Below are 13,642 nucleotides of genomic sequence, written 5' to 3' on the forward strand. Positions count from 1 at the left end.
AAAAATTTAAACTCTTTCCATTTTCAAGTGACATCTTAAAAAACACATTTGATTTTTTTTTTAGACACTGACTGCTTGTAACATCTGAGATCACTATAATTAAGAGAGATTAGGGGAAAATATTCTTCTTTCTTCCCCCGACTCCGCATTTGTGTGTAGTCATTTTACCATTTCCTTTGTTGTTTTTGTGAGTTTTTAACAAAGCAACTGGAAAGAGAAAAACCTTTTCTAGAAAATAGGAAAATGGGGCTGCTCAACCACAAAAACTGTCAAGATGTCCAGAGGCAGGTGTAGTGCCCAAGAGTTCTATTTATTTCATTTTTAAAATAATTGTCTAGATTTAAATTGACAGGGTCACTAATAAACCAAGATGTTATTTGGAAACAGATAATTAAGTTTGCTTAAATAATTTGAGAGTGTCCTTCTAATAGCCATTTCTGAGTCACTGTTATTAGACAAATCACCATTTTTGTCCTGTGACTTAAATGCTCTGATCTAGTCTTTAACTGACCAAGAAAGTACTCATAACTAACGCACTCACTGCTTAAATAATGGAGACTGAGGATGCTACACTAAGGTCTTGTCTATACACAGAAGTTAAACTGATTTATCTAAAAATCAAATAAAAAAACTGATTTAGTTAAACTAGTGCAAACCTCTCTGTGAACACTTATCAGTTTTAAACTGGTTAAGTTTACAGATGCACGACAAACTATAAACCAGATTTAAATCTCTTTAAGAGTTTCCATGCGAGAGTTTGTACTATTTACTAAATTAGTTTAAAATCACAACTTTAGTTAAACCAGTGTAACTCTGTTTAGACCAGACCTACAGCGCAGACTATAGGAAAACAAAAGCAGCTGTCATAAGTCACAGACTGACATACTGGATTAGCTACCTGGTCCATCTAGCAGGGATCAATAACTGATGCCTCGGAGTAAGGGGAAAAAAGTCACACAAAGTACACCTGGCTAAATGCACAATGCTGCACACAGGATAAATTTCTTCCTGACCCTTGTGGCAACTGGCTCATACCCTGGAGCTTTAGATTTGATTTTCCCCATCATTACAGCAGTACACCGTGAAAGGGTGAGTATGAGTAAACTACTGATGTATGTGTCAGATGTGTTGGCAGGAACCAAGTGCTGTCAACTGTCTCAGAAATGAACCAGCAGCTTAATTCTTAATAGTGTGCATTCATTAATTTACATTTCAATTAAACTAAAACTTTAAAAAAAAATTGGGGTTGGGGGACTATACAAAGTATCTTTCCACTGTGACAGTAGTTTCTAGAAAAAGGATAAGAAAAAATAGGAAAAACAGATCTAAATATAATTTCTCCGTTGTGTGTTTCAGTAAGGCGGTCCCAATTAGGCACCATTGGAAATTGATGCACAGCTGTGATATGATCAAACAAGCCCAATAAAACTAATCAGATTGTGACTTTGGACAAACAGTGCCCTCAACCCATCACAGCTTTCAGCCCTACAAATGTCATCAATTGGTATAAAGTTATCCGACCCCTTCCTAAATCTTGCCACGGTACATCGCAATGACTTCCTTCAACAGTGAATTCACAATATTGATTTCAGGCTACAATATTTATATACCCTTGACAGAACATGACAGAAACCAGCCCTGAGCAAGTTACAGGACTTGATTCAGCAAAGCACTTAAACGTGACTTCAGTAGCACTTAAGCACATGTTTAAAGTGCTTTGCTGAATCAAGGCCTAATTCAGCATAGTTTTCTTATTGTCGACACACAAACTCCTGCTTATACAGAGAATATCTAAGGAGGGCGACATGCATTTCACAACTCTGTAGAATCTGCACCGGCATCTGCAACAGAATCCAACCCCTTGCTGCTGAACTGTGCTCAAGAGTCTAAGCTTTTCCTTTTCAGAAAAGTTGTTTTCTAGTCCTTATGGTTGTGAGTCTCCAGTCAGTCAGAAACAATTGCTCTGAGAGCTGTGGATTGCTCCATTTAAACCAATAAAGTGTTTATTCCTTAAATTGTTTTATTTAGGTTTCAGTGTCAACATGGTCAATTATAACATTGCTGATCCTTTTATCATATAGGTGAGGTGCTGAACCCACAATCCCAAACTGCCTCCTTTGCCTCTCCAACTGTCAAAAGCCCCAAGTGTCCCCAACTAGTTGCCAAAATCTTCAGCTCCCTTCATGGCAGCTTCTATGAGGGAGTTATGCATTGATCTTGTATGACAGCATATACTGAAAACACAGACATAGGAGAATAGAATTTAGTAACACAACAGAAAACATTCCACTACTGTCTTTATTGCTTGATTTATTTTCCTACTGAAGTCATTTAAAATTGCCATTTTAATTTACATGAATCTGCTACAGAATTTCCAGTCTCTCCCACTGTAATATCACATAATCAACAGATCTTGATGCAGAATATAGAGTAAGTTTTCTGTACAATTCACAAGGCCAGGTTTATAAGTATAGGGCACAGTCTACTATAGGTATCATTCTTCCCTTTCTGAAATGCACAGTTTCACACAACTTAATGGGGAATATCTATTACTCTGCTGTATATTTTGTGTGTTGCTGTACACTAATGTACTGCATGGTTTCAATAAGTGATAGAATAATTATTTCATGTGTCTCTTGTACACACATTCAGCACTCCTACACTGTAATTTTTCTCATGCCTTTTACTCAGAGTTTCATACAGTACATACACAGGAATCATTTCCCCCACTACTTAAATAGTTACCTCTGTGGGAGAATGTGGCAGCTATTTAAACATACATCAGCACTACACAACATAGTAGAGATAAGATCCCTCTTAGCTTTTGTTTTAATTGATGCTGCTGGGGAAAATTAGACTGTAATTACCTATGCTGGTATTTTGCCCATGACAACTGAGGTTAATATCCCACCCTTACAAAAAATGTATGGGATTAATGACCCCAAGTCTTCATGACCTTTGTCATACATCTCATCCAAAACACAACATTTCCAACATTACAGAGCCCCCTAGAGCCATGATGGGGTAATAGTTCAGTACTGACTCAGAGAGAAAAGCATTATCTACTGAATCACCAACATTTCTTCCTGCAACACCTGAGTTTTCCTTAGAGGATTCCCATCCAATTACTGACCAGGCTTGATCCTGCTTAGATGAGGAGATCTGAGATCAAAACCTAAGGTGATATAGATGCAAGCACATTTTAATAACTCACACTTCAATGTGGGGTTTATTAAACTCAGTGTTTGTCAAATCACTTGTAGAGCCTTAGAGATTTAATAATCTGCTATTGAGCATGTTCACTAACTTTGTTCACATACACACAGAAGGGTTGAGACGATATACTGTATTTGTTGCAGGTCACCAAAAAGCCCATGATCTGACAAGTCAAGCTTTCCATGACAGATTGTAATGGCACCAAAATAACTACTACCGCTGTGTAGCTTAAAATAAATGTTTGATGAAGTGCTAGATGTGTAGTAATCACGCATGTACAAAGTGCTACATGTGTAGTTGTTCCTGTAAATGCAAAACGATGAATGCATAGAACAGGGGTCGGTAATGTTCAGCACGCAGCTTGCCAGGGTAAGCACCCTAGCGGGCCGGGCCAGTTTATTTACCTGCTGACGCGGCAGGTTCGGCCAATCGCGGCCCCCACTGGCCGCGGTTCACCGTCCCGGGCCAATAGGGGCGGCGAGAAGCAGCGCGGGATGTGCTGGCCACAGCTTCCCGCCGCCCCCATTGGCCCGGGATGGCGAACCGTGGCCAGTGGGGGCCGCGATCGGCCAAACCTGCCGCGTCAGCAGGTAAATAAACTGGCCCGGCCCGCTAGGGTGCTTACCCTGGTGAGCCGCGTGCCAAACGTTGCCGACCCCTGGCATAGAACAATGAATGTGCCTAAGATAATTATTTGTTTGATTGTGTTTTGTTGGGCTTTTTGTTTCCAAAATTTGTGTCGTCTTTCAGTAAAATACAATACAGAGAATTTGTTTAATCAATATCGGATCTCTTAAAATCACCACTATTCTCTAGACTAAGATGTAACAATCCATTCAGTAACAACACTTTCTCAAGATTAATCTGTAAACCAAAATCTCTATTTACCCAACAGAAGGATTATGTCAGGTGTAGAGCAGGTTTTCTTTCCTTCTTTCATGTTACTATTGAGTAGGTATAGGATCCCAAAGATGTAAGATGAATAAGAGGAAATTCACTGAACGAAAACAAAATTCAAATAACTAAGCAGTCAGTCTTATATCCATGAAAAGGAGTAAATGTAACTTTATCCTCTCCACACCATGGTTGAAAATTTCTGCAAAAAAAAGGGTATGTCAACTCACCCTCTGTTCCGGGACATCAGGAAAAAAAAATCAAACGCAATGATGGAAGAGATGGACAATGTCAGCCGTAAGTCTGTCTTTCCATGTGTTTGAGGCATACGTTAAAACACTGCAAGTTATTTGAGATTAGTTTCCTGCATGCTAATTTGTCAGACTTGTTATTAAGGCTTGAGGATGTTGGATGTCCACGGAGTGTCAATCTCCTGGAGATTAAAAAAATTCACAAAGAGACAGCCTTCAAAACATTCTTTTATATGGAAACAAAGTAGGGTTCTATTACCAAAATAGACGTATAACAGTCGGTGTTTCACTGAAAGAAGGGGGGAAACTTACAATGAATATGATGAGAAAATGCAGCACATGCAATCTTCTGGCTATGGTGCTAAGCACTCCCTTCAGCAGTCAGGCCATGACTTAGTGAATCCTAGAAAATCCTTCCCCTTTAGTGGGATGCAATTCCCAGAGTACCCTCTCATAAAGTCCCAATGACTATTTCCTATGGATCATTTTGGCTTTCAATTTAAGACTACATTTTCCAGAATGCCTTTTTAAAGCTCTTCCATCAGGCAGAAGCTAGCTCTTAAAAAAAAAATCAAGCATCTTCAAGGGGTGATTTTCACTGGAGAGGTGGAGGCGAAAGGAATCCCCATACTCAACACAGAAGAATATTCAATAGCATTTAAAACCATAAAGAAAGAGCCTGTCGTTGAATCAGGGTATCAGTGTGGGACTATTCCAACTCTCCATGAAGTCAACAGGAGTATTTCCATTGATTTCGGGGGGGGGGGGGGGGGAGGGGGGCCTATAAGAACAATGAGAAAGAGATTATAAGCATGAATCACGCCTGAACACTGGAAATTAATTTCATTCTCCTCCCCTCCCTGAACATGGCACCCTGCTGGTTTCCCTTTCCACCTTGGTCAGCCCTGGTGAAAGGCCCAAATTCTTGAAGAAAAAAAGTGAACAGCAACCCTCAAAGAGAACAAAAGCCAGAGGAAAGAGAGAAAGTATTAATTGTTCCATCTACACTAAGAGAAAGAGGGTCAGGTGGAATCAGCCATTTCCAGCTGAAGCTCTTTTCCTGTTCTACTCATGTCATGCTCCTCTTTGTTAAAGGTTCCAGGACAGAGAAAGCAAAACATAAAAACTGTGATGAGGCAGAGTAATACCTCTGCATTACAGAAAAAACATGGCAATGAACATTGTCTCACAGCAAATTTATAAACCCTAGAATATAATTCCTGCTGCAAATCCACCCCACCCAACCTCATGCTTCACCTATGTCTAAATGCTCGTCTTGATTTGTGCTACTTTCTGAAAGAGCTGATTGGATGTATTCTTAGCATATACAATTCTCACTTCATCTCTTGCAAGCAGCTCTACTCGAAAATCTGCCCAGTTCACTCTTTAAAATGAGGAAGCCCCTAACCTGCTCTGTCCATCTACATACAAAACAGACAAAGGAACACTGGAATTGCCTATGCACTTGAAAGGTCTCAAGGAGTTCAAATTCTACAAGGCGCCCCAGCAGTAATACTCCTACCTCATTCGCATGGTATGCCCGGGCTTGAAAAAGTTCCAACACCTTTTACCTGGAGAGCTAAACCTGCTAGCCAGAAGCAGATATGATTGATGAAAGTGAGGTCACTAGTGAGGTTCAGGAGCCAATGCCCTGCTGAACAATCCAGTTCTCATCCCTCCTCCTTCAATCAGCTGGGATTTTTACCAGGACCCCTAGATCTTGCTTGATTAGTGGATGTCTGACAAATTTGAAGTTCCAGTCCCCCCTAACAACCAGAATAGAGAAGGTACTTTGTTTTTTATCCCCACTCCAATGCCTTCTGGCTGCTGAAAAGGGGTGGGGGAGGAGGGACTCCCCTTCACTATCCCTCTCCCAGCCTCCTTTTTTGGTCCTCCTCTTCTGTGAATAACACTAGTATCTCTCTACAGCCGCTCATAGATTTTTCAAGTAGCTGCAAGATTAAATGGATTCTCTACAGTATCACTTCTACCCACAGGGCTCTGAATAGCAGCGCTGAAACTCACTAGATATTCATTTCACTCTGCAGAGGCTCGGCAAACCTATGAACTGAGTTGCAAAGGCACTGGAGCTGTCCATCTGTAGTTTCAGGAAGGTAACATTACAGCAGCTATACTCAGTTCACATGTGGACGGTTCTTCACAACAATGACTAGACTTCTTTTTAATTGTAGCTTAAATTCTGCAGAAATTAATACTTCTTCAAATTGTAACAAGAAATAGAACAAGCAAAAATGGAATAAGGCAGTGGCAATCAGTGAATGAACCTGGTACAAAAATGTGTTTCAAGATAACCAGGGGCCCTTGCATAAAGCTGACAAACTTTGACTCTGCATCAAGCTAATGTGCACTGGAAGAAATAATCTGAACTACTCACACACATTACTGGGTTCTAATGTAACTGTAACCACGTGGGGGGGGGGGCGGTTTCATTGTGAAAACCTCTGCTCAACACGCAGTGGAAGACAAAAAAAAACCAAACAAAAGTGTTAGCATATATACAGATTGGGACAAAATATACTGAAAATACTATACCACTATATAGTACATCCTCACTCAGAACTCCATGTTCAGATTTGGTCAGCCCATCTCAAAAAGAGTGTAAAAGAAACAGAAGGAGGTTTAGCAATAGGTAACAAAAATGACTGGAAGCCTAAAGAGACTTTCATACAAAAGAGAGACTAAGGCCAGGTCTACACTACAAACTTACATTGGTATAACTATGAAAAATCCACACCCGAGTGATGATGTTATACCGACCTAACCCCCAGTGTAGACAGTGCTATGTCGACATGAGAGCTTCTCCCATTGACATAAAATCTACCTCTGCGAGAGGTGGTAGCTAACTACGCTGACAAGAGAAACTCTCCCATCGGCACAGTAGCATCTTCACTAACATGCTGCAGTAGGGCAGCAGCACTGGTGTCACTGTACCACTGCAACTTCTTAAGTGTAGAACTGCCCTAAAAAGACTAGGAGTATTTAGTTTAGAGAGGAGATGAAGAGAAGTCTGTAAACTAATGAATGGTGCAGAGAAGTCTGATTGGATGCTCCCTACCCTCTCTCATAATACAAGACCGTGGGGACAATCAATGAACTCAAACGTAAAACACTTGTGTTAACTATATAAAACATAATATCTGCAGAACTCACAGCCACGTGATACTGAGACAAAGAGTTTAGCTGGATTCAAGGAAGGATTATACACAGATAACAACAACAACAACATCCACCACTACCTCAAATAGAATGAAAAAACATAAGATTATATCAACCATGACGCTTCCCGGCATAAGACAAACAATAACAGATAGGGTTGGATATAAACTTCCCCTAGGGGCAGGTTATTCCACAATTGTACACCATGGGTTTCTTTAAACTACTAAAGCATTTGGTACTATCCACTGTCAGAGACCAGAGACTGGACTAGATAAAATGCTGGTCTGATCTAGAATGGCAATTCCTGTATTCCTAACAATAATTGCTTCCTGTATTTGTACAATTTTGGTTTGTCCTATATTTGGCATGAAACATTCCCGTAACCTGCCTGGTTTCACCTGCCATTCCCAGCAAGGAACTGTAGTAAGCAACGGACTATAAGGGTGCGTGGGGTGGGGGGTTGATAGGGCAGAGAAGAGAAGCCACTTTGGGACCTAAGCTGTTACTTAAAGACCATGATTACCCATTCCAGCTACTCATAATTTGTTTCCCAAATCCATGGCTGTGTACACCCTAAATTAGACAATTAGCAGAAAAATTTCACTCAATACTGCAAGTAGGATCCAGTCAGCACTCTGGCCCAAGTCCATGGGAAGTTGTTGTTTCCCAGCGCCAGTCTAGCTGAGACACAAAGGCTTTTCATTTAACACTACATTCAGGTTTAAACACCCAACAAAATGCAAACGACTGCACTGCTGACCAGCTGACTCTGCCCTACAGGGCTCAGGGATCCCCTGATGTTTAGGAATCCAGTTGAAATATTTTAGTAATGTCAAGTATAATCCACAGGCTCGGGGATCAGCATTATGTAAACACAAGGCAGGGCAGGAAAGGAAACATACATAGAGCCCTGCGAGAATACAAAATTTGTATTCGCATTCGATCCACAAACACAGTCCACAGATGCAGGGCTCTAAACATACATACAGGTAAAAATCAATAAACGTAGATAGACAGACAGAGCACACATAGACAGGAAGCAAGGATGCATATAAGCTTAGTCAGGGGCAGAAATACATGGCACAGGCCCCACCACAATCACATCAGAGCAGAATGTCAAAAGGCTCACAGGGTAGCCCCATTACTCGTTTGCAAAAATCTTTATTTCCATGTGGGGAAAACACGGAAACTGTAGTTATGGAAGTCAAGCGATTAAAAAACGTTTCTGAGGCACTCATGGGACTGCACCAGCCACAAGTGCCTGACAGCTCTCTAAGCACTATGCCAGTCCCTGGAGAGCCATCACACTTCAATTACTATCACTAACATTAGTCATTATCAGGCTGGCTTCTGTCCCCAGGGAAGACAGCTTGTGATGACAATACCCAGCCTCTCCTTGTAAAACAATTCATTAGGCAAAATGGAACAGCTGGGGCAGCCACGTGGTGGTTCACAGAGTGCCTGCCCCGGTGGGACTTCTGGCCCCGATTTCCTTTTTGGGGAGGGGGCAGCCACCACCCTCATGACAGCTGTAGAACCCTCAGGGGACACTTCAGGTTTAATCAGTGCTCATTACTCTCAAGAGAGGCACTTGCATTGCAAACTTAAACTAAAGGCACTCGAGCTTTGAGCAGGTTACACCAGTCATCAGATAAGAGGCTTTAGGGCATTTTTATCTTGTTCTAACACTCAGGAGTTAATGAGCCAGTTAAAGACACTGTCACAGAGACTTGCTCCAGCCACGTTATGGAAACAGGGCCTTCAGGGCTGTGCTTAGCTGTGGATGCAAGGGGAGGCAACATGTGTGTTATTGCTCCTGCAAGACCTCATGCTCAGAACAAGTGGAACCATCACCAGTAAACCGAGGCAGGTTCTGCTAGAGGCACAGCACTCAGTCTTTCCATACAGCATTGGGTGTGCATCACAAGAGCCATTGTAGAAAAAGTGGAAAGATGACGCTTCAATACCCGCCCCCAAGATCGGCTCAGTACCCTCACCAGGGAAAAAGAACAGGAGTACTTGTGGCACCTTAGAGACTAAAAAATTTATTAGAGCATAAGCTTTCGGTGGCTACAGCCCACAGACAGGGAGGCTGGACTGAAGGCAGGATTGTCAGAGCATACAGAGCAACACCACTGTCTCCCAATTAAAAGGTATCCATCCGGTCAAATGTGTCACTGAACAGCTATTTAAATCTCTGTAAAACTGGAAGACAAATATTTGTTTCCTACCAAATTCCATTCACCCCATGAGCATAAATTTACTCTCTTGGGCCATGCGGTCTGTGAAGAAGCCTTATCTCCAATCCTTGGTAAAAACATTTAATGACTTCTTCAATGTCTCACAAATTGATGATCAGACCCATTCCATCACTAAATCCCCATTTCACTGTGTCTTCTAGATGCAGCGGTACCCCAGACCAGACTCAAATTACTCCTTCATGGCGGCAGGCATCAGGAGCAGAGAGGAGACACTAATGACCAGTACACAGGATAGAATCTTTACTGATGATATCTAGTTCTTGTACAATGCTTTTCCTTGATCCCAAAGTACTATACAAAGGAAGTCAATATCATTATCCTCATTTTACAGATGAGGAATGGAGTCACAGGGAGGGGAAGCGACTTGCCCAAGGTTATCCAGCAAACCAGCAGCAGAGTCAGGAATTGAACCTCATGTCCTCTGAGTCCCAGTCTAATGCCCTATCCAATAGGACACACTGCCCTCCTGCAAGCAGGTCCAGCTAGCCATATTGTGAGAGTCTGAGAGAAGAAACTCTCCTCCCTCCTGGCAAGAGCCAAGACCTGAAGGAAAATGTAATTTAGGGAAATCAATATACAGGTAACCCTGCTGTGATCAACACCGGTAAAGCGTTGATTAATGCCAGGGGCAGGGGAGAGAAGCTGGAGGAAACTAAGGACACTGGGGCATGGACCAGCCATAAGGGCCCAAAAGCCCTTGTCAGAGCAGTCTCTCAGTTTTTGACTGCCATTCAGTAACAAGGCACCAGTTAACGCCTGGCTGAGCTTTTCCCCACGCCCCCTTCCTTTTCTGACGTTAATATGTGAGTGGAGTAGGCCGAGTGACAGGAGGACCCTTTGAAGATACAATGTCAGAACATGGTGCCTGAGATCACGTTCTCCTTCCCATGACATGTATATGGCAACTCGGACCATCTTGTGGGACACAGCCCACTCCCACACTTGCAGGGCCTCCTGCCACAGACACACAACTCGGAGCCTCAGCTTGTCTACAAAGACCATGGCGGCCTGATTTTCCATTTGAATCAAGATCAGCTTTTGGGATCCAACATCTTTAAGCACCTTATTGTATTCAGGATCATCCTCATCTTCAGAACATTTATGCCTGACTGCCGTTCACAAGAACTGAAGCTGCAAATGGGTTAACCCTTCTCCAACTAAATCCCAGTGCAGTAGCTCAGGAGGCTTAGGCACAATACAATAGGTGATATCAGTCTTTCCTCTAGACCAGTGGTCCCCAAACCAGGGCCGGGATTAGGGTCATGGCTCAGGGTGCACGGATAAAGGTAAGGGGGCCAAGGCTGGGGCTGCAGCTGGGGGCAGGTCTGGGGTCAGGAACAGAGCTGTGGCCAATGCTGGGCATAGGGCCTGGTGCAGAGCCGCAGCCAGGCAACAATCAGAGGCTGAGCCCGGGAGTCAAGGCTAGGCTGGAGCAGAGCTCAGAGCGGAGTGGGGCTGGGTTGTGCTCCCTCCCTGCCCCGTCGGGGCTGGCCCGAGCCCTGCCCCGAACATTCCTCCGCGACTCCTAGGAGGGTGTGACCCACAGTTTGGGGACCTCTGCTCTAGACACTCCCACCTCCAGCAGGCATTGTGGGACATGCTCTTTTTCTCAACTGACTGTAAGGCTGGGGAAATTGTAATGCAAGGTTTCTGCCATACTTTTACTGCCACCTAATCCAAAATAGAGTGCTTGGGCAAGGTAAGACAGTTGTTCCTGGCTCAGGCATCTTTTAAGTGTGGCCTTTATAGATTCCTGAACTGGTCTGAAAAATCAGCTGTCTTGGACAGCAGCTACAAAAACTGGGGAAATGTAGGATATTTGCACAAAGATCATGAGTAGAGTATGCCACTTATAACTAAGCTTTTAGTTAGTAAATTTACTAACTAAGCATCATTCAGTGATAAAAATTATGCAAGGTACTTTTAAAACCACTGTTATCTCCTCCATCTATTAGGCAACTGTGCATGCCATCATCTGATTTGTGCACACAATTGGCACATTCAGGTACTGGAATCAGGGCAAAGGTGTCTGATTTATTTGAAAAGCTGCCTTCTGTACTGTCAGGAAAGGCTTCAGAATCAACAATCATTTAAAATGAGCAGAAGAATTTAACATCTCTCCGGCCTGAGCTGTTGTTTCAGACTATCTAAGTCCTTATTTTTAAAAAATGAAAGCTTGCTTTCTGCAGAATCTGAATGTGTTGTGGTAATACAATAAATAAACCAAGTGGCCTGGATCTAGCCTGCAGGCTACATTTACTACTGCATTTTTGAAGTTACTTTGAACCCTAAGAATACAGCAATGTCAAAAAAGAGACAGTTTTCATTTTGTTGTGGGGGGGAAAAAAATCTTAATGTACCATGGCCAGAAAAATATCCCCAAACTACAAAAACTAACAAAAGGAGGTTCTGTGTATACAAGTGGTGACAACAGGCATCAAACAGAAAATAGCAGGGAAGAGAAATGACAGAAGTTTGGATGTTTGACACATTTACAAGTGTTTTAAAGATTTTTTCCTTTTTTCAGACACCAAGAGCGTGCACATCTCCTCCCACAGTCAGCAAAGAGCCATCAATGGCTGGTTTAGGATGCAGTATTAATACTGTCCATTGAGACTCACAACAGCATTCTCTCCTAAAGAGTAGGGTTGGGGGCGGAGGGGGGTGGAAGAGCGTCCAGAGTTTTCTTGACGCTTTGAGAAATATTTATTCCACTCTTCATGAAGAGGAGGAAGAATACCCCCAAGCATCCATGCAATATTATGTACAGTATTTTTGGAGGATACAGTGGTTACCTGGATACTGTATTTCCTTTGTGGTAAGAATGAACAATTTATGCATATGTGCAGTATCATATTTGATAACATTATCAAACTGTATCCATCCTCTCCCCCATTTTTGCATTCAGAAACAGTGTTTGTTCTCTCTGTTTTCAGCACTTTCTGGGCAACTCAACCACCTGTTCAAAACAAACAAAAAGACCCAAACCAAACCAAAAAAAAAAAAAATTTTTTTTTTTTTTTTTTTTTTTTTAAATAGCAACCCAAGGTCCAGGCTCAATTTCCATCCCCACCATTGCAACCTAATCTCCTGGCAAGTTAATGCAAATCAAAGCGAACACTTCTCTGCCACTGGTAGCAAAGTGTGTTTCTTTCCCAAGAGAGGCCTGTAAAACAGGACAGTCACTGACAGCAGTACAATTACTGACACAGATACAGACTTTATGGACATGTTTATCTCCGCTGTAAATCCACACTCTCTCTCCACTCCGATTCATGAGTCATAAAGAAATTGCAGATAATGAAAAAGTTGGAGAAATTTACAGCATGTCGGAAACCTCAGACAGCCAGAAGAAATTAAAGAGCTGACTGAGGATAAATCACACAGGTACAATTAAAACTTCCCATACCTTCTTCACTTCCAAACTGGCACACAATCCAATGGAGATGATGAAAAGTTGAGGTCATGACTCCTCTGGCTGTAATAATTTTTTAACTAACTACATGTCAAAATTAGCCAATTCACAGATCATGTGTGAATGCCAATTTCAAGCTGGCACTCACTCTTCCAGTGGGAACTATCCAAGAAGCAATCCTGTCTGTAAACCATCCTAACTGTGACGAGCAGTAAATGAAAAGGTGATTTCCTTGTCCAAGAGCCCCTCTCACCGTACCACTGTGCATTAAAATAAGACAGCAGATCTATAGTATTGTGGGAGTGGAATGGAGAGAGAGATTGAGAATCAGAATGAAGGCCAAGGTTTCTTGTTTCAAACAGATACCATGGTTCTCAGTCATTATAGTGATGGCAGCCATATAAGCAGACGATAGATGACCTATGGTT

General features: G+C 42.3%; 1 protein-coding gene across 1 annotated transcript in view; it reads right to left on the reverse strand.

The window, feature by feature from the left end:
- Positions 1-13,642, reverse strand: part of LIN52 (lin-52 DREAM MuvB core complex component) — a 68,141-nt gene that overhangs the window by 35,947 nt on the left and 18,552 nt on the right. The window lies entirely within an intron of this gene.

Source organism: Trachemys scripta, chromosome 4, assembly GCF_013100865.1.
Source record: "Trachemys scripta elegans isolate TJP31775 chromosome 4, CAS_Tse_1.0, whole genome shotgun sequence".
In the NCBI taxonomy this organism is placed as follows: domain Eukaryota; kingdom Metazoa; phylum Chordata; order Testudines; family Emydidae; genus Trachemys; species Trachemys scripta.